General features: G+C 46.3%; 1 pseudogene; it reads right to left on the reverse strand.

Moving 5' to 3' along the window:
* Window positions 1–19,636, reverse strand: part of LOC124646938 — a 46,191-nt pseudogene extending 26,555 nt beyond the window's left edge.
* Window positions 19,637–21,563: the final 1,927 nt, after the last annotated feature.

The following is a 21,563-nucleotide window of genomic DNA, read 5'->3' on the forward strand; positions in this document are numbered from 1 at the left end:
AGAATTATCATACTAAAAAATATGAATGTTTTATTCTCAAGTGAATAGACACCATATTTTTAGAGAATTCTTTACTAATCCTATTTGACTCCTAACGTTCTATCCCATTTACTAGGTTCCAACCTAAGGTCAAAGCTTTTGCTCTGATACCAACTGTGGTGACCTTGCATACCACTGCATGTTGTAGTATGCCAGTCGTTGATATAACATTCACGAAGTACCAATCCGCAAATATTACATCCCTCAGAGTAGTACAACAGAACATAGCTGGTCCATAACTCATTCATTTATTATTACAAACCATATGTACATATCATCACGGAGTTCCTCCTGGGTCCAGAGAGGAATACTCCTGGGTTCGAGGTGAACCCAGCTTAACTTACAATATAGAAGTCTTAGCAGGTTATACATTTATTCTCCTCGAGCAGCTAAGTACTAAGTGTTCATACTGCTCGGTTATTACTACTACTCCATGATCCTAGGCTTGTTCTCCTTCGGAACCGTTCCCGGTTCCGTAGACTATAAGATAGTCTACGCCTTCTACACCTCCGGAGAGGTCTGGCTCTTCATAGCAGATTTCTTCTGCTCCTTCCTGGTTGACGATGTCCTCCTCAAGACTATTCAGGCAATCTAAGCAAGGGATTTAAGAGTGGTATGAGTACGAGCGTACTCAACAAGTTCATATTAGGAAAGAGGGGTTTAATGCACTAACTACGATACTAGACCAGAAAGTCTAATACCAATGCAGGTTTTGATAATCATTTCTTCAAGAGGTTGCTTTTATTTAGAAGAACTATGTCCGTCAGCCTTCACCGGTTTACTAGAACTTCATGGAGTTCCTTTCCGGCAGCGTTCGCAGTTCCAAACCCGGAACAGGGAGTGACAAGTCACGATTCATTACACTCGCGAGAGGTGTGTTGCTTTACCCATAAGAGATCTTAACCATGGTGCCAACCGGGCAGCTTTCCCGTCCACACTTCCTTTGGTGTGAGGCCCGGTATAAGGTCTTAGCCAATCATATTCCTCCGCTACCTCGCACACCCACCCTTTGTTGCAATCCCCGACCCTGGGTCCATGCCGGTGTACTTATACCAATTAAGGATGGCCCCCGACCACGACGACAGTTCTGGGCTAACTACCATAAACTCCTTCGCCGGTAGATGCAACCCATCATAGACCGCATTACCGTGGGGAATTAGAATGGGATCCCCACCCCACCGCTTGTCCCTCGGGATCAAGCGTCTACGGTAAGCGCATCCGTTGATGTGCGAGAGGTGGAAATACAATTGACTACTCCGTCCCACTCCAGATCTTATGGTTAACACGAGTTTTACGGCACAAGAATCACTGGACGACATTTGTTGTTTTAATCCTAGATGGATATAAACCCATTGCAATGGAACCTCCACCATGTCAACACATTCCATGGTTCCATTGCCAACCACATAGTCATATTCATAGTTATGAAAATAGTGGTTTTGCTTTTTATGCAAGAGTGATAACATAGTATTTTGCAAGTAATTTGATAAAAATACTCAAATGACATGAGCAAGCGATGAACTTGCCTGAAGACTGCAAAGTGTTGCAGTTTGATGGTGTGGACTGACCCTTGTCCTCTGTTGCTGCAAAATAGCATCATTGTCCGATAAGGGCAATGGTTAAAGAAGCAATTATGCATGATTTAGTTTTTAGGGTTTTGTTTCCCCCTTCCCGATGCTTTATTATTTCATGCAAGAGGTAATTACTAAGAACAATTTAGGGATACTCCGTTTAGGGTAAAATACTACCTTCAAATGTTGTCAAGGTGTTTTTAGAGTCCAAAGGTATTTATGGACTTATTTTTTATCATTAAAAATATAAGATTTGATTTTTAATGATTAATTCCTTGTATTTAAATATGACTCATTTTGAATTGTCTCAATAATTCCTATTCATATTTTTTATGATAGAGAATTTTATTCTGAGTGATTTTCATATTTTTATTTATTTTTTTAGAGTTCTTAACCATTTTGTATTCTTTTTCAAAGTTTGTGGTTTTAACAAAATTGTGAAAAGACAGATTTGCCCCTGGGCCCACCTGTCGGTGGAGCCCAACGGGTTAGGTCGAACCGACCCGCTTGGTCCGGCTCGGTCGGCCTCACTCGTCCCCTTCCTCTCTCGCTCGCAGAAACCCTAATCCCCTCGCGCTCTGGCGACCCGCGTCGCCTCCGCCGTCGCCGGCCGATTCCTGCGGACTCCGGCGGTCTTGGCCCTCGCCATGGGGCGCAATCGAACCGCCCCACGATGCCGGTCACGCTCCTCCGCGTAGATCTGGAGCTGGCGTGGCTCCCGCTCGTCCCCGACCCCCTCTCTGTGTCTAGGGTTACGAGATCCGCAGCGACCTCGCTGCTCGCTGGCGTTCCTGGCGCTATGGCGCCGCCGTGAGCCCCGCCGTAGTGGTGCTAGGTGTTGCGGCGCTGGTTGAGGCTTGGTTTGGCCTGGCCTGGCGCTGCCGTGCGCCCGGCGTGTGCCGCCGTGGCCGCCATTGCCGCGACTGCTGTCTGCTCGCCCTGGTATGTGCTCCACTCTCTCTCTCTCTTGTCTACTCTTCCTCCTCCTCCTCCACTGGATGCCTTGGCGTCCAGGTTATTGTGCTGCTGCTGCTCCTGCGCCTAGGTGCTCTGTGCCGTGCTACCTCTATTGCTGCCATGTTGTGCTAGCTGCTGCTGCTCTATGTGCCATGACCTAGCTCTAGTGATTTGCTTGTACTGGTGCTCTCCTCTCTCTGGCTCATGCTTGTGTGTTTGCCATTATTGCTGTTGTGGTTCATGTATACATGCCCATGAGCATCCTATGATGCTCATGGCCTGCCAAGTTGTTCCTGCTATTGCTACTTCTGCTAGGCTATCATGTGTGTTCATCTTCTTGGCCCCTGGCTTGATTACTGTGGTAATCCTTGCAATCTGCAAGAACCAGTGCCCCTGGTATGTTGCTTATTGAGTTGTAAATCATGGAAATGCTCTATTGAGCATAGCTGTTGGCTAAACAGCTCCATCCCTTGATGGTGTGCTTCTGGATACAATTATATATGATTTATTTGATTATCTGTGATGCAATTAATCATGAGCTGTGGCTATTTAGTATATATGGTGCATGGATTAGTGCTAGACTTGGTTCTAGCATGCTCTTGCATGCCCTGCCAAGCCCTGATGATCAAATGATCATCAGATGCTTGGAGATGGTTGCTGTCTTATGACTTGTGACTCACGGATGCTCCTCCTTGTGTCTGTGTGTGACATACTGGCTTGTGCTGGTGTATACTTTTATTTGCTTAAGCATCTGATGATGCTTGCAGTGATCTTCTGGATCATTTGCAAGTGTCTGTGCACTGTTTATTTATATGTCTCATTTATCTATGTAGCCTTGTTTAATTAGCTGGATAAATGAGGTGAACTGCTTGTCAGTGATGATCCTATTGCTTGATATATTGAAGCTAGAGGGATGCCAACCATTGGTTGGGAACCCCAGCTCACTCTGAACCCTCCGGGTAATGATCTGTGTGCATGGCTTGGAAGGTTTTGTGGTTGAGGTGACCTCAACAGCAATTCCTTGTTGTTTTGGTAGCTCCCACCTCAGGTGGCTTGCTGTTTATGGATAATTGCTTACTAGTTGATCATATTTGATTGCCAGAAGCCTTTGATGTTAACAAATGCTTGCAGAAAACTTATATTTCTGTCATTCTGATGGTGTAGCTAAACTGTTAGGTTCTTGGTGACTTTGGGTGGCTAAATAGGATTAAATCCTTGCTGGATTTCTCTGGTTGTGTCACTGTGTTGACACAACCAGTGTTCCCTTGGTTGTTTTCCTGCTAGCCTGTCTTTTGTTTGCTGGCACCAAATAGTTTTGCAACCAAGTGATGATACAACCAGGGTTTCCTACCCTTTCTGTGTGTCTGTGTGATCATGGTTGTGCAAATAGTGAACAAAACCATCTGGTTTGTTCATGATCATGGTATACCTCACTCCAGCTCCTAGAAATTGGTGTTGGTGTAGAGGTTTTGCTTCTGGATGGTTTCTGTGCTTGCCCTGCTCCTCCTTGCTAGCCGGTGCTTGATCTACTCCATGGTGGCTTGAGCACAGTGATCAGTTCTGGTGAAACTGAACTGTTTCTGAAGGTTTTGTGGTGGTTCTGTGTTCTTCCTGTTCTTGTGTTCTTACCCTTTGGAGCTGCTGTCGATGAACAGCTAGGGTTTGGGCGGTGAAAAGGTTTTATACCCCCTTTACCTTGCTTCCTTGGTCGACAGCTCCACCAGGTCACTTTGGTGACTCTCCCCTGGTCTGTGTGTGTTGTTGAGCATGCAGCACACCCTGTGAGCTACCTGTGTGCTTCACAGGTTGGGACTTGGTCCTTGGCTTGGTTCCCCCGGCAGTGTTGAGATTATCCTCTCTATTCCCTTTTTTTTACACTAACCTGCCAAGTGATATTGCCACTTGGAATTATGTTTGTTCCTTTTTGATGTTTTGCTTGCAGGGATCATATGGATGCTCAAGAAACTCTTCATCAAGTGTTGATCAAGAATTCTTGAAGAATTTAGTTAGTAGTTTAGCCATTTGCATATCTTTGTAATTTTCATTTTCTGTTTCATTTATTTAATTTCTGTAATGTGTTGTAATATTTGTAATTCAATTTGGATAATGTAAATTGACAATGCATCTTGTGTGTTAATCAATAAAGCTCAAGGTTTTCTCTAATGAGCTTTACTTATATATTATATTGTTTTATATTCTTATTTATTCAATTGTTTATTGAATTATCATATTTGAATTATAATAATTAAGGTTTGAATTTGAAATTCAAACATAACATGTTGGAATTCAATCATGCAACTTAAGTTGAGAAGGAATTTGTTCCCCTCTCTTGTCGAAAACCCTAATTGAGTTTAGTTAGGTCCAAGTTTATCGCACTCTCGAAACCCTAATCCTATATGGTGTCGAGAGAGAAACTTGTCCCCCTTTAATGCAGTTTTTCTATAAAAGCGCGAAATTTCCCCAGATTTTACGATGCAATGCACATCCCTTCCTAAATTCTACCCCTCAATCGTCTCTAAACCTGGGATATTACAGAGGAGGAAGCCCACAATCCCGTGTAAAACTGGCAATCTCAAGTGGCGGCTCAAGGTTATCAACCACTAGCAAGTACCTCTCTGTTGACAACTTCTTAATTATCAGAGGAACTATCACGTGTTGGAGGTGATACTCCAAATTTTCAGGCCTACCAACACCATAGGTGTAGTACTGTAACAAAAACTGCTATTTGTTGCCCATGTCGCAGTAGTGGTCGAGCAGCCCGAGCTCCTTTGCCACCGTGGCGGCCAGTAGGTACTTGATGCTCATGATGCCACTTCCCACGACTTCATCTAAAGTTGACGGGGCCTTCAAATCAACTTTTATCACATGCTTGAAAACGCCCACGTAATCAATGCGTCCATAGGCAGCAGCAAATGTTTCTGATATGGCCCGTGTGAATGATGCCATGTGCCCCACCCCGACATTCCAATGCACAAGACCTGCTGTGTCCATCTGTTCACGGAACAGATCATAATATGCATCCTTTCTGCGGTATCCATTAAACCTGACCACATAAACAGATGAATAATTAACACTTCATTAATCGAAATTATCAACAACAAGCTTGCCGAAAATGATTTGTCAACCTCAATTGTGTATTCAGGGCATGCATTAAAAAATATAACGGATGGCTTTAAATTAATAAGGTCCAAAGAGCCAATGGTGCACAGGTTTGATGCTGGGATGCCAGTTTACAAAACATTCACACAAGAGAGAAAAACAACACTAAACATTAATGAGAGTGGCAACTACAATCATTTAACAAATCGAAAAAAATAATAAGATTGTCCACTCCACTTCTCTCTGTCCGCCGTCGACACCGCCGCCATGACTCCCAAGAAAGCCACCCATGACCACGCGGCCTCCTCTAGTCGGGCGTCGCCACCGCTAGTGGTGTTCAACATTGCGCCACCGACGATCCCGTGGAACCAGATCAACGTGACCGTCAAGGCGCCCCTATGCCATGGGGTGCCTTCCATCTGCCCACCACTACTAGGAAAAAGCCTACCGCCGGCGGACCTAAATGCTATCGTCAGCTATAGCAAATTTACCGCCAACGCACCAGCCATGTGTGCCGGTAATAGGTTGTCTGGGAATAAAAGAAAAAACCCACGTGGGGGAACTTTTAAATCCAGAAAGTCCACTCGAGCTCGTCGCCAACGCCGCCCCTGCACGCCTGTCGCTGCCGCTGCCCCAGCGTGCCCGTCGTCACCGCCGCCCCTGTCGTCGACGTGCGTCGCCTTTCCTACCACCATCCCCTCTGCCATGTCCACATCACACCAAGAGAACCTGCTCGAGGAGGCCGTCCCCCAAGCTCGAGTGGTCGTCGAAGGGAGGGAGATGATGGAGAAGTTGGAAGAAGGTGGAGATGTTGGAAGTGGAGGAGGGAGAAGGGAAAGAGGAGGAGGGGAGAAGTGGAAGAGGAGAAGGGATGCGCTGGGCTGGCTTTCAATATATAGAAAAGGTTACCGCCGGCGCAATGGTGATTAACCGGCGGTAAGTGCCCCCTTCTTAAAAAAATTGCGTTGAAATTATCTAAAAGCTTAGAAAGTTCTGTTTTCCTTTTTGATTTCGAGGAATCTAAACTCCAGAGCCAATTTACCGAAACATGGCGCCATTTTGCAAAAAAAATCAAACTTCATATTTGTTAAATTTGCTAATAACTAGAACACATAACACATGCCCATCTTGAAAGATTTTGAAATTTTAAATTTCTATCATTTTCTTTGATTTTTTTTCAAAAGGCGATCCACTGAGGGGGTCGGGGTGCAAAAATCTGACCTCAGGCGGCGCCTTTGGTAACATAGTGGGCCGCCGGCGGTAAGTGGGAGGCATGGCTCTGCCTTGGCGGGGACCTGGGCGACCTTATCCCTAGCGCACCAAATTTTCTCCGCCAGTGGTATTTGGGCATCACTGGCGGCAATAAATTTGATGTGCCGGCAGTAATATAGCGCTAGCGGACCACTTTTTTGGCGCGCCGGCGGTAGCTCATGGCCTACAAGCCTTTTCCTAGCTGGCACGTGAGCAAAGATCGAGTTTCGGTGCCGCCCCTGCCTGCCTGCCTCGGGCCGCATCCATCGGGCCGAGATCCCGCGGTAACTGGTAACCAAAGCGCTCCTCCCGCCGGACCTTCGCAACAACCCGGCGTACGCTGAGGGGTCCTGTTATTTGGACCTTTGTTCACGCACAGGTAACCGGTAACCAAAACCTTTGTGTCACCTAAGAGCTGTTAAGCTTCATGCACTAGCCAACGCAACCAAAAGTCCGAACTGATGGAAACGGCTAGGCCATCTACTTATACACTTCAACACCCCCTCACGTGTGACGGGAAGACGGGAAGACAAGTCAACACGTGTAGAGTCAGAGGCAGGCTCAACAAGCCTATACGTGCCTATACATGGACTCCGAGGGGGCAACAACAATTTTAGGATAAATTGCGAAAGCCAGGACTTGAAATCGAGACCTAGGGCTCTGATACCATGTTGAGCTTCATGCACTATCCAACGCAACCAAAAGTCCGAACTGATGGGAAGGACTAGGCACTCTACTTATACACTTCAACACCCCCGCTCACGTGTGATGGGAAGACGGGAAGACAAGTCAACACGTGTAGGGTTAGAGGCAGGATCAACAGGCCTATACGTGCCTACGTGGACTGCCAGGGGGCAACAACAATTTTAGGATAAATTGCGAAAGCCAGGACTCGAACTCGAGACCCTGGGCTCTGATACCATGTTAAGCTTCATGCACTAGCCAACGCAACCAAAAGTCCGAACTAATGGAAAGGGCTAGGCAATCTACTTATACACTTCAACAAGAGCGACACGGGAGGCCTCGATGGTGCATGAAAACTCCCATGAGCTTAATTACCTCGCCAACCAATCTTTCTTGTTTAACTTACGAACAAAAAGTATAAAAAACCATTATCTCAAAAAGTATGAAGTATATCAACTCGCGATCGAATTACTTCACTCACAACGATACTCCTATACTCGAAATTGTGAACCTATAATTTATCTTTTCTTACAAATTAGCCTTCAACAATTATTAATAGACCGGTGGAATTTTTGTCAAAAATGATCTTATTATGCTATGGGCCATGCAAACTCAAGATAGGATATCATGTGGATCCGCTCCTGCTTCTATGATAGAGGTGTTTGGGGATAGGGCATCATGTTGGATATAGATTCAATCAAAATGAAATGGAGTATGATCATTCAATAAGTCGTTATTGAGCACCCGTGTAGTTACACCTCTTATCTACCACATCCACTTACATCGGGATACATGCGGGGATGCCAGTTGCATGTCAGGTGATTATCAATGTGCTAGTAGGGGGGATGGTTTTAAGGCGATGGAGGGGGCACCTCAACGCCTAGGCGCTTAAAGAGCAAGGACGCCGTTGTACATGAATACGAGCACACCACAAGCAGAGAAGGTCAGGGCGGAGAGGAAAAGAGGCCATGGTGGAGAGAGGGGAGATGGTTGCGGCAGGGGAGGAGTGTGACATCCCAACTTTTGAATGAAGAGATAAAGAGAGAGTTTCCAAAGATACCAAAAATTAGAACCAACAAAAACTTTTTCTCATCATATAGGACTATGCATATAGCTCACCCTATTAATTATTTGAGTGTGCCTTTTGCCATGATGCTTGTTTATGTGTTTACACTTACTTTAAAAACCCTAACCATGATCTCATGATCATCCAAATCCAAAAGAAAAGAAATGAGAAAAGAAAATATAAAAATCAACTCAACACACACATATGGCCTATGCCATTTTTGCAATTCTTAACCTAGCCCCCTTTGGCTTGCACCATTGGTTGGATATGGTTACTAAACACTTTTAAACACTTTTGAAATCAAAGAAATCCAAATCAAATCAAATTTGAAACAAATTTGAGCTCACATGTGTTTATGGTCACTTGTGCCAATTTCAGCATGATACCCACTTTGAGCCCCTGGTTTTTGAGATTTCACTTCTACACTTGGCCAACTCTTTGCACCTCATCCAAGACACCATCGAGGAGAACAACTTTGCCCAAAACCATCACCCCAAACTCTGTCTCAAATTCAAATGAGAAGCAAGCCAAGTGGAGACTTTGAAACAAATTCATGATCATATGCAAAATGTGATTTTGCATTTCAACTTCATTTTGACCACCACCACCACCAATATACTTCAAATAATATATGATTACAACCCACCAAAAAGATTTGCAAAATTCAAAAATAATTTTCTTTCGGGCATTATGTCAAACACCTGGTGGGCAGAGAGGAGAATTGTGCCCATGCTGAGTTTTGAGGAGACCAAGTCCAAACCCTGGCCCCCTCTGCTGCCCTGAAGCCTCACCTCACCTCTCAGCATCAGCTCCAGCACCTGCAAGCACTGGACATTGGTCATCTTGACCAAAACCTTCCATGCCCGTGCTCACCATGCCATCACCATGCCATCTCTCTCTCTGGCCCTCCCCAGCATGCACCACCTTGTCACACTTGCTCTCCACACTCCCCTGATCGTGCCAGACACCAGCCTCGACGATTTTGTGCACCAGACGCACCAGGCCATACACGCCCAGACGTGCCCGTGCACGACAGAGCGCGCACGGCGAGCGTCGCAGACGTGCCCGGCCACGTCGTCGCGCCACCAGCTCACGTCACCTCTGCCCTTGCTCTCTGCACCGCCAGCTCCACGACGTCACCAGAAACGCCATAGACAAGCCCACTTGGACGCGCCAGCCCTGTAGACGACGACACGGACGGCGACCATCCGCCGCTGTACCCTGGTACCCGATGACGATGACGACGCGACCACTCCACCCCTGGCCTCTCCTGGATGCGTGTCGTGCTCACCGTGACACCAGGAACACGCCGTGCCCATCACTTGCCCCTTCGCCGCCCTGGAACGTCGACGCCATCGACGACCTGCCCCGAGCGCCACGGCCTCTCCTCGCTGCTATAAAAGGGAGCCACCCCAGCCTGAGTTCACCACACCAAACCTGCTCCTCTCCCTTCACTCGATCTCCTCGACTCCTCGCCCGTCCACATTGTTCACCGGAGCCCAGCAATTTCACGCCGGAGACCCGTGAGCCGCCGCAGACGCCGTCGCTGATTCAAGCCACCTCTGGAGCCGCCGTCCGCACCAGCCGCTTCCTCATCCTCGACAACCTCCTCCGGCACCTCGCCAACCCTCGCCGGACCGCCGGAGAGCTCGCCGACCCCCACCCTCGCCGCCAGTAAGTCCGCATCTCACCGGAGCTCGTCGCCGACGAAGACGAGCCACAGCCGTAGGATTCTGTTCTAATCGTGCGGCCCCCTTCGCTCGTACCGCTTCGGCGAGCTAAGAGGCACTGACGGGCGGGTCCCGCCTGTCAGGCAGCCCACAGCGCACCAGCGTGCAGCTGGGCCGGCCCATCTCCTTTTCACTGTTTAGCCCAGTACCGTTTCCCGCCTAGGCCCAGAATTCAAATTCGTTTAATTCCTTTTTGATTCAAATCCAATACTGGCACTCACTAGAATTTGAATAATTCGAAATCCACTCAGCCAAATTTAGTGAATCTGATGTTGTTGGAAAGCTTATGAAAGGCTCCATCCAACCCCACTGTTCTCACCTCAAACTTGTTTGTAGAATTAATTTGTTAAAAATAACAAGGCAGGGCCTTTTTGAACTTCAAACGTTTATTAAAAATCAACCAAAAATGCTTTTGAGTTGATTCCAACTCCTATAAATCGCATTTCACTTGAACTAATTCTTTCTGCAAAAATATGCCATGTTTACTTTGAATGATCATGGCCTAGTTAAATTAAAGGACTATATGGCTCTTTCTAGTCAAAGATATTGTCCAAAACTATTTAAAAATCACATGGGAGTTTCTCTCTCATTTAAATCTTGTCATGAACATTTCAAAATGAGATAGGGACTCTGGTCATGTAGGTCTCATATGAATTGTTTGATGATATTAAATCTTTACCATGATAGGATTAAATTGTATGAGGTGCTTCACTTCAATTAAATCTTTTTCTTAAATGATAAGTATGAAGAGGTTGACTTTGGTCAACCTAGGTCATATATTATTCATGAAAGAAATTAAATCTTAATAAGATAATGAGAGGAAATTATTTCTCTAAAGGACTTTAAAGTAACACCTAAATTAGTAGGGGAGGAAATTATTTTTCCTAAATAAGAAACCAAATCCACCCACATAATAGCAATGTGTGATGCTAGCATAAATTGAGTAACTCATGTGTGTGTGCTTAGTTTAGTACTTAAGTTTGGTATGATGATTGTATACCCCGTATTCGTGTTCTAGACGCTAGTACCGAGGAGTACCAAGAGGAGGAGGAGGTCTACTTCCAAGGAGAGGAAGACCACTTTGATCAGTACACCAACCAAGGCAAGCTAATATTCTTGCAAAGTGCAAAGCTCTACCAGGGCAAGGCACCCCCACCTATTACTTTACGCTTCATGACCCCTTTCCAAGTTTTATTCTTGCAAAGTTTTTACTTTATTTATTAAAGCTTACTTTTATAGTTAACTTTGGTCTAAGAATAGAGTAGAACAAGAGTATCAAACTTAGCCTAAGAAGCTTATGAGTTAGGTAGCACTCATCAAGACTAGTTGCTAGTGCTAACAAATAAAAGTGGCTACTCTAGATGGGAACATGTGACTTGTTTTGAATTTGAAACCTTGGAATGATGATTCATTCCATTGAATGAATTTTGAAGGTGAATATGACCAAGAGAAGATGGTGATTTTTGATAAAACTGATATTGGTTTGGACGCGATACCTTTCCAATTTTTGAGTACCCCCACGATACTCGATTATGGGTAGGGCTTAACTAGAAGTTTATGCATCTTAGTATGGGTTCCCTCTGAACACACATCATAGGGGTTATGCCGAGGCTGCCTCCGTTGTTGAGAAATGATGTGAATTGCGGTGAATGGTACGGCCAAGCCCTGTGCAGTTCCCAGGTTGACAGTTGGTCTTCACTGGGAGGCCAAGCTCATGGGGAGAGGTGCCTATACTAGGATATGTAAGTGAAAGGTTATGGTTGATGATCCGCGTACTGAGTTACGATTATTCAGGGTTATCTCTGACGGATGAAATCAAATGTTGTGGCACAAGTGTGCAACCTCTGCAGAGTGTAAACCTATTCGAATAGCCGTGTCCACGGTTACGGACGGTTGGAAAGGCCATACTGTTCCATTATCAGATGTTGTCTTAAAAAGGGTTGATGATTTTGAACGGTGAATTTGATTTGAATCACAACTAAGTTGTGGGAATGACACTAATGTTCCCACGTGAGTTAGTTAGCATATGGAGAGTCCTTTAATAAATGCTTATGAAATAAAATTTGGCTTGATGCAAAGAAACCTAGAGCTTAGCACCCCTTACAAAAATTGGTAGTACTTATACTAGTATTAGTTTGCGAGTACTTTGAAGTACTCACGGCTGTGTCCCTGGCTATTCAAATGGCCAGATTATGAAGAGGAGCAGCAATATGAAGACGACGGCCAGCAGGCTGTCTACAACAACTAGGAGTTCTTCTGACGTCAAGCGTTGGCCTGTGGAATTATATAGTCCACTACTACTACGCTTCCGCTATGTAATGTGTTTGTTGATCCTTAGATCAACTATTTGTGTAATATTGGATCATGTGATCCCCTTTTGTAAGACGATTATGGGTTGTAATAAATGATGACTTATGATATCAACTGTTATGTCTCGCAACAACAATCTTCCTGGGATTGCGATGTATGGCATAATAGGCATCTGGACTTAAAAATCCGGGTGTTGACAAGTTGGTATCAGAGCCATTGTTTGACCTTAGGAGACCCTAGTTAGAATGGACGTCTGAAAACTTAGTTTCAAAAACAAATGAAGGGAATATTTACGAAAAACTTATTCACTCTCTTACCCTGAAGACTTTTATCAAAGGAGGAAATTCATGCTTCACCTTGCAATTCTACATAAAATTTTGATACACTTACACATCTCTAACTTACTCATCCATTTCGCTTACAGATGGAGCCAACCAACACCAAGTTTTACCAGCTGGGCAATGACGGTGACCTGATCTTCGAGAAGGACCTGAATGCCCTGTCTGACTTTCTTGGACGCCCGCACCCGAGTTCCACGGAGTCGAGGTCAACGACCAGCCCGGAGGGAGCTTCGGTGGGTTATCACCGCTGATCCGAGGGGCAAGATGGAGCCTCCTACCTCCGAGAGGATCCTCTTTTCTTTCAGGGAAAGCAACTGGCTGGACGGACTCGCTCGTGCTCTTCAGGAAGCACTTGCCCGTTTGTGCGGACAGAACGTGGCAGCCCTCCAAGAAGAACGCTTTGCGCATCTCGCAAGGCGTAACTCCGCCGGAGAACCCATGGACCTGCCGTTACACCCCAAGCTGAGGCACCATGTGGATCATCTGGACTTCATGTTGTACCACACTCAGCAGGATCTGGACAACGCCCGCGCCTACGCCAACCAGACTCACCTTGCACTGGCAAATCATGCTGATGCAATCAAGATGCTTGCCAAGGACCGCAAGACCCTCCGCCTGCAGCGTGCCAAGAAGAACGCTACCATCACGCGCCTTCGCGCCAGGATAGCATCCTTGGAGGCCACTGTCAAGGCCCAAGAGGACCAGCTGAATGAGATGGAAGAAGACGGTGAAGACCTTCGGGGAGGAGAAGCCTTCTCGAGTGATGATGATGACTTCGAGGAGGATGAGAACACCGAGGAGGAGGACTACGAGTTCCTGGAGGCCGGAGAAGATGACTTTATCCCGATCGATGTGGATGATGAGTAGTTGCACTTGATCACTTGAGTAGGTGTGAGTTTGTATCCCGTCCTTTGTATCGTAGCGCGAGTAAATGGTTCTTAAAACCATGGAGGTGTTAGCTTGTAACCTGTGATGTTTGAATGAATGAATGTGTGTTTGTGTTTACCATCCAAAGAATTCAAGATTTAAATTTTTGAACCAACTCAAAATAAGCCATAGAAATTTCCCTCTCATCTCATGATCTATTTCCATGTTCAGATGGCCCCTCCAACTCGCAGCGCAAGTCAAGATGCCATGATGCAACTGCTGCAGACTTTGATGGCTGATAGAGAAGCTGAAAGAGCCGAAAGGCAGGCCAATCTTGCTGCACTACAGCAGCTAGCTCAGAACAATCAAGGCCATGGAAACCATGATCACCCGGGATCAAAACTCAAGAACTTTCAAAACACTAATCCCCCTGTTTTCAGCAAAACTGAAGAACCCCTGGATGCCGATGATTGGCTCCAGACTATGGAAAACAATCTAGAAGTAGCTGGAGTTGAGGACAATGAGAAAGTGCTGTTTGCCACGCACTACTTAGCAGGACCAGCAAGAGCTTGGTGGACAAGCACCCGTGCCATGAACGCGGGACAATTCATGACTTGGGCAGATTTCAAGCTCAAGTTCAGCAAGTACCATGTGCCCCCGGTCCGATAAAGAAGATGAGGGATGAATTCCGTGAATTGAAGCAAGGCCGGATGTCGGTGGTAGAATACCGCGACAGGTTCCTCACCCTGTCAAGGTACGCCCCCGATGAAACCGACACCACAGAAAAGAGAAAGGAGAGATTCCTGAATGGTCTGCATGATGAGATGCAGACAGTCTTGGTCAATATCCCCTTCGCCGACCTTGAAGCCCTGGTGGATTCCGCCATCCAGATGGAAGGCAAACTTCACCAAGCCAACGAGAACCGCAAACGCCGCATGATGCACCAAAGTGGGCCCAGCAACCCTCAGAAGTATCGCCCCAGCTCAAGCGGAGGTTTTGCCCCAAGAAACAACAAGCCCCAGATGCAGACTTCACGTCCGGGTTTTCAGAACCGGAGTGGAGGAAACCCCAGGCCAGGAGGCTACCACAACAACAACAACAACAACCACAACTTCAACCGCGCTCCGCCAAGAGCCCCCAACAACAACAACAGCAACACCAACCCCGCTCCGAGGACTGGGAGCAACGCCATCCCCGTCACCCCCAAGGACAAGTCCACCATCACTTGTTACGAGTGTGGAGTCGTGGGACACTACTCCAATGAGTGCCCCAAAAGGTTAGCCAAGAATGCCGCCAACGCCGCTGCACCTGCTCAACAGCAACGCCGTGTCTCCACCGGCAAGAAGTTCACCCCCAACAACCCCAACAACCGCAACGGTCGCCTCTACCACATGAACGCCGAGGAAGCCCAGGAAGCACCAGACGTGGTGCTCGGGTATGTTCTCTGTTAATTCAGTACCTGCACGAGTGTTGTTTGATTCCGGGGCATCACATTCATTTGTCACTGAAGACTTTGCATGCACAAGTAAAATTCAACCAATCAGTTTGAAGCATGTCATGATAGTCCAAATACCTGGTTCGACTACAAAAGCTAGAAAAAATTGCAAAGATGTGCCTATCAGAATGCATGAAGTAGATTTTTATGCAAATTTGATTGTCCTAGGAACAAAAGGTTTGGAAGTAGTGCTGGGTATGGATTGGATGTCGAAACATCATGGATTGATTGATTGTGCCAAGAAGGCCATCACCATGACTAGTAGCACCGGAATATTAGTAGAGCATGTATCTGAAAGGCTGCCCAGAAAGTTTACCTGCAACCAGAGTATAGCCCAGCCAACCTTGGATCAGATCAGGGTCGTCTGTCGATACCCTGATGTGTTTCCTGATGAATTACCTAGTATGCCCCCAGACCGGGATATCGAGTTTATCATTGAGTTAATCCCTGGAACCGGACCGATAGCCCAGAGAGCCTATAGCATGAACCCCGCAGAGTTAGTCGAACTGAAGAAGCAACTGGATGATATGCTAGCCAAAGGTTTGATCCAACCAAGTGCCTCGCCCTGGAGATCCCCGAGTGTTGTTTGTGGATAAGAAGGACGGTGCCACTCGTTTATGTACGGATTACCGTAAGCTTAACGATGTCACCATCAAGAACAAGTACCCCCTGCCAAAGATAGAAGACCTGTTTGACCAGCTGGCCGGTGCCAAAGTGTTCTCTAAGATTGATCTTAGGACTGGTTATCACCAACTGAAGATCCGTGCCACAGATATTCCTAAGACTGCCTTTACCACCCGATATGGATTGTACGAGTACAATGTCATGTCATTTGGATTGACCAATGCCCCTGCTTATTTCATGAATCTCATGAATAAGATCTTTATGGACTTTTTGGATAAGTTTGTCGTTGTCTTCATCGACGACATCCTTATCTACTCCAAATCCGAAGAAGAACATGAGCAGCATTTGGAGATTATCCTAGAAACCCTTAGACAGCATCAGTTGTATGCCAAGTTTAGCAAATGTGAGTTTTGGCTGAAGGAAGTAGGATTCCTGGGACATATCTTGTCTGCCGGAGGTATTGCCGTAGATCCCGCTAAGATCAAGACCGTTACCGAATGGCAAGCCCCAACCACCCAGACCGAGGTCCGTCTTTTCTTGGATTAGCGGGATATTACCGCATATTTGTGGAAGGCTTTTCAAGCATAGCTAGACCAATGACCCAACTGTTGAAGAAGGATAAGAAGTTTGAATGGACTGATAAATGTGAAGAGAGTTTTCAGCAGCTCAAGAGAAGATTGACCACAGCCCCAATCCTGATCATGCCCGATATCACTAAGCCATTCGACGTCTATTGTGATGCATCCAAGATTGGTCTTGGATGTGTGTTGATGCAAGAAGGCAAGGTGATATCATATCTATCAAGGCAACTGAAGCAACATGAGCAGCACTACCCAACTCATGACTTGGAGTTAGCAGCCGTAGTCTTAGCCCTGAAAGTTTGGCGTCACTACCTCATGGGAAATCGATGCGAGATATATTCAGATCACAAGAGCTTGAAGTATATTTTCACCCAGAAGGAGCTGAATATGAGACAGCGCAGATGGATAGAATTAATCAAGGATTACGACATGGAAATTCACTACCACCCCGGCAAGGCCAATGTGGTAGCGGACGCCCTAAGTAGACTGCCGTGTCAGTTGAACTCCATGATCGCAATAGAACAACCCAGCCTGTATCAAGAGTTTGAACAGTTCAGACTAGAGCTAGTGAGCGAAGGATTCTTAGCCAGCATTGAGCTCCAACCCACCTTGATGAGTCAGATAAAGGAAGCCCAGAAGGGAAACACCAGCATTGACGGAATCAAGAGTCAGATAGCTGCAGGAAAAGCACCGGGATTCACCATTGATGAAGAAGGAGTTCTTTGGTACAACGGACGCCTGTGTGTACCCTCAGATTCAGAGTTGAAGCAAGTCATTCTGAAGGAAGCTCACGACACCCTATATTCCATTCATCCCGGTGGAACCAAGATGTATCAAGATTTGAAAGAACAATTCTGGTGGCATGGAATGAAGCGAGAGATTGGAAGCTACATCGCCAAGTGTGATATCTGTCAGAGAGTCAAGGCAGAACACCAACGACCCGCAGGATTGCTGCAACCACTGCAGATTCCAGAATGGAAGTGGGATTCAGTAGGAATGGACTTTATCACTGGTTTGCCCAAATCAAGCAAAGGAAATGATTCCATTTGGGTAGTAGTCGATAGATTGACTAAGGTAGCCCATTTTATCCCTGTCAAGACCACCTATCAAGGCCCCAAGTTAGCTGAGTTATATATCTCCAGAATCGTCGCCCTGCATGGAACCCCAAAGTCAATTGTGTCAGATAGAGGATCCCAATTCACCTCAAGATTCTGGCAAAAAGTGCATGAAGGACTAGGAACCCGTCTGAATTTCAGCACCGCTTATCATCCGCAGACTGACGGACAGACCGAGAGAGTCAACCAGATACTTGAAGATATGTTGAGAGCCTGTGTGCTAGAGTATGGATCCAAATGGGAAGACTGCCTGCCTTATGCAGAATTCTCCTACAACAACAGTTATCAAGCCAGCTTACAGATGGCCCCCTTTGAAGCCCTGTACGGAAGAAAGTGTCGTACCCCTTTGAACTGGTCGGAAGTCGGAGATAGCCAAGTCTTCGGCCCAGATGTTCTCCGAGAAGCCGAAGAGAAGGTGCACAAGATCCGTGAATACCTCAAGACCGCCCAGTCAAGACAGAAGAGCTACGCCGACAAGAGACGCCGAGAGATGACATTCGAAATCGGAGATTTTGTGTATCTCAAGGTCTCACCCCTCAAAGGAATGCAGAGATTTCAACTCAGAGGAAAGCTCGCCCCCAGATATGTCGGACCCTTCAAAGTTCTGAGTCGCCGAGGAGAAGTTTCATATCAACTAGAACTACCGGAAGAAATGTCCGCGGTGCACAATGTGTTTCACATCTCACTACTTCGGAAGTGCCTAGAAGTGCCGGAGAAGACCGAAGTGTTCAAGAACATCGACCACAGAGCTATTGATATCAACAAGGACCTGACCTACCGTGAAGTGCCTATCCGCATACTTGAAGAAGCTTTCAGGACCACCCGCACCAGGAGTATCAAGTTCCTGAAGATTCAGTGGAGCAATCACACTGAAGACGAAGCCACTTGGGAGCGCGAAGAGGACATGAAGAAGGAATACCCAGATCTCTTTAGTACCTAATTTTATTTAGATCTCGGGACGAGATCTTTTGTAAGGGGGAAGGGTTTGTGACATCCCAACTTTTGAATGAAGAGATAAAGAGAGAGTTTCCAAAGATACCAAAAATTAGAACCAACAAAAACTTTTTCTCATCATATAGGACTATGCATATAGCTCACCCTATTAATTATTTGAGTGTGCCTTTTGCCATGATGCTTGTTTATGTGTTTACACTTACTCTAAAAACCCTAACCATGATCTCATGATCATCCAAATCCAAAAGAAAAGAAATGAGAAAAGAAAATATAAAAATCAACTCAACACACACATATGGCCTATGCCATTTTTGCAATTCTTAACCTAGCCCCCTTTGGCTTGCACCATTGGTTGGATATGGTTACTAAACACTTTTAAACACTTTTGAAATCAAAGAAATCCAAATCAAATCAAATTTGAAACAAATTTGAGCTCACATGTGTTTATGGTCACTTGTGCCAATTTCAGCATGATACCCACTTTGAGCCCCTGGTTTTTGAGATTTCACTTCTACACTTGGCCAACTCTTTGCACCTCATCCAAGACACCATCGAGGAGAACAACTTTGCCCAAAACCATCACCCCAAACTCTGTCTCAAATTCAAATGAGAAGCAAGCCAAGTGGAGACTTTGAAACAAATTCATGATCATATGCAAAATGTGATTTTGCATTTCAACTTCATTTTGACCACCACCACCACCAATATACTTCAAATAATATATGATTACAACCCACCAAAAAGATTTTCAAAATTCAAAAATAATTTTCTTTCGGGCATTATGTCAAACACCTGGTGGGCAGAGAGGAGAATTGTGCCCATGCTGAGTTTTGAGGAGACCAAGTCCAAACCCTGGCCCCCTCTGCTGCCCTGAAGCCTCACCTCACCTCTCAGCATCAGCTCCAGCACCTGCAAGCACTGGACATTGGTCATCTTGACCAAAACCTTCCATGCCCGTGCTCACCATGCCATCACCATGCCATCTCTCTCTCTGGCCCTCCCCAGCATGCACCGCCTTGTCACACTTGCTCTCCACACTCCCCTGATCGTGCCAGACACCAGCCTCGACGATTTTGTGCACCAGACGCACCAGGCCATACACGCCCAGACGTGCCCGTGCACGACAGAGCGCGCACGGCGAGCGTCGCAGACGTGCCCGGCCACGTCGTCGCGCCACCAGCTCGCGTCAACTCTGCCCTTGCTCTCTGCACCGCCAGCTCCACGACGTCACCAGAAACGCCATAGACAAGCCCACTTGGACGCGCCAGCCCTGTAGACGATGACACGGACGGCGACCATCCGCCGCTGTACCCTGGTACCCGATGACGATGACGACGCGACCACTCCACCCCTGGCCTCTCCTGGATGCGCGTCGTGCTCACCGTGACACCAGGAACACGCCGCGCCCATCACTTGCCCCTTCGCCGCCCTGGAACGTCGACGCCATCGACGACCTGCCCCGAGCGCCACGGCCTCTCCTCGCTGCTATAAAAGGGAGCCACCCCAGCCTGAGTTCACCACACCAAACCTGCTCCTCTCCCTTCACTCGATCTCCTCCACTCCTCGCCCGTCCACATTGTTCACCGGAGCCCAGCAATTTCACGCCGGAGACCCGTGAGCCGCCGCAGATGCCGTCGCTGATTCAAGCCACCTCTGGAGCCGCCGTCTGCACCAGCCGCTTCCTCATCCTCGACAACCTCCTCCAGCACCTCGCCAACCCTCGCCGGACCGCCGGAGAGCTCGCCGACCCCCACCCTCGCCGCCAGTAAGTCCGCATCTCACCGGAGCTCGTCGCCGACGAAGACGAGCCACAGCCATAGGATTCTGTTCTAATCGTGCGGCCCCCTTCGCTCGTACCGCTTCGGCGAGTTAAGAGGCACTGACGGGCGGGTCCCGCCTGTCAGGCAGCCCATAGCGCACCAGCGTGCAGCTGGGCCGGCCCATCTCCTTTTCACTGTTTAGCCCAGTACCGTTTCCCGCCTAGGCCCAGAATTCAAATTCGTTTAATTCCTTTTTGATTCAAATCCAATACTGGCACTCACTAGAATTTGAATAATTCGAAATCCACTCAGCCAAATTTAGTGAATCTGATGTTGTTGGAAAGCTTATGAAAGGCTCCATCCAACCCCACTGGTCTCACCTCAAACTTGTTTGTAGAATTAATGTGTTAAAAATAACAAGGCAGGGCCTTTTTGAACTTCAAACATTTATTAAAAATCAACCAAAAATGCTTTTGAGTTGATTCCAACTCCTATAAATCGCATTTCACTTGAACTAATTCTTTCTGCAAAAATATGCCATGTTTACTTTGAATGATCATGGCCTAGTTAAATTAAAGGACTATATGGCTCTTTCTAGTCAAAGATATTGTCCAAAACTATTTAAAAATCACATGGGAGTTTCTCTCTCATTTAAATCTTGTCATGAACATTTCAAAATGAGATAGGGACTCTGGTCATGTAGGTCTCATATGAATTGTTTGATGATATTAAATCTTTACCATGATAGGATTAAATTGTATGAGGTGCTTCACTTCAATTAAATCTTTTTCTTAAATGATAAGTATGAAGAGGTTGACTTTGGTCAACCTAGGTCATATATTATTCATGAAAGAAATTAAATCTTAATAAGATAATGAGAGGAAATTATTTCTCTAAAGGACTTTAAAGTAACACCTAAATTAGTAGGGGAGGAAATTATTTTTCCTAAATAAGAAACCAAATCCACCCACATAATAGCAATGTGTGATGCTAGCATAAATTGAGTAACTCATGTGTGTGTGCTTAGTTTAGTACTTAAGTTTGGTATGATGATTGTATACCCCGTATTCGTGTTCTAGACGCTAGTACCGAGGAGTACCAAGAGGAGGAGGAGGTCTA

This window comes from Lolium rigidum, chromosome 4 (assembly GCF_022539505.1).
Source record: "Lolium rigidum isolate FL_2022 chromosome 4, APGP_CSIRO_Lrig_0.1, whole genome shotgun sequence".
In the NCBI taxonomy this organism is placed as follows: Eukaryota; Viridiplantae; Streptophyta; class Magnoliopsida; order Poales; family Poaceae; genus Lolium; species Lolium rigidum.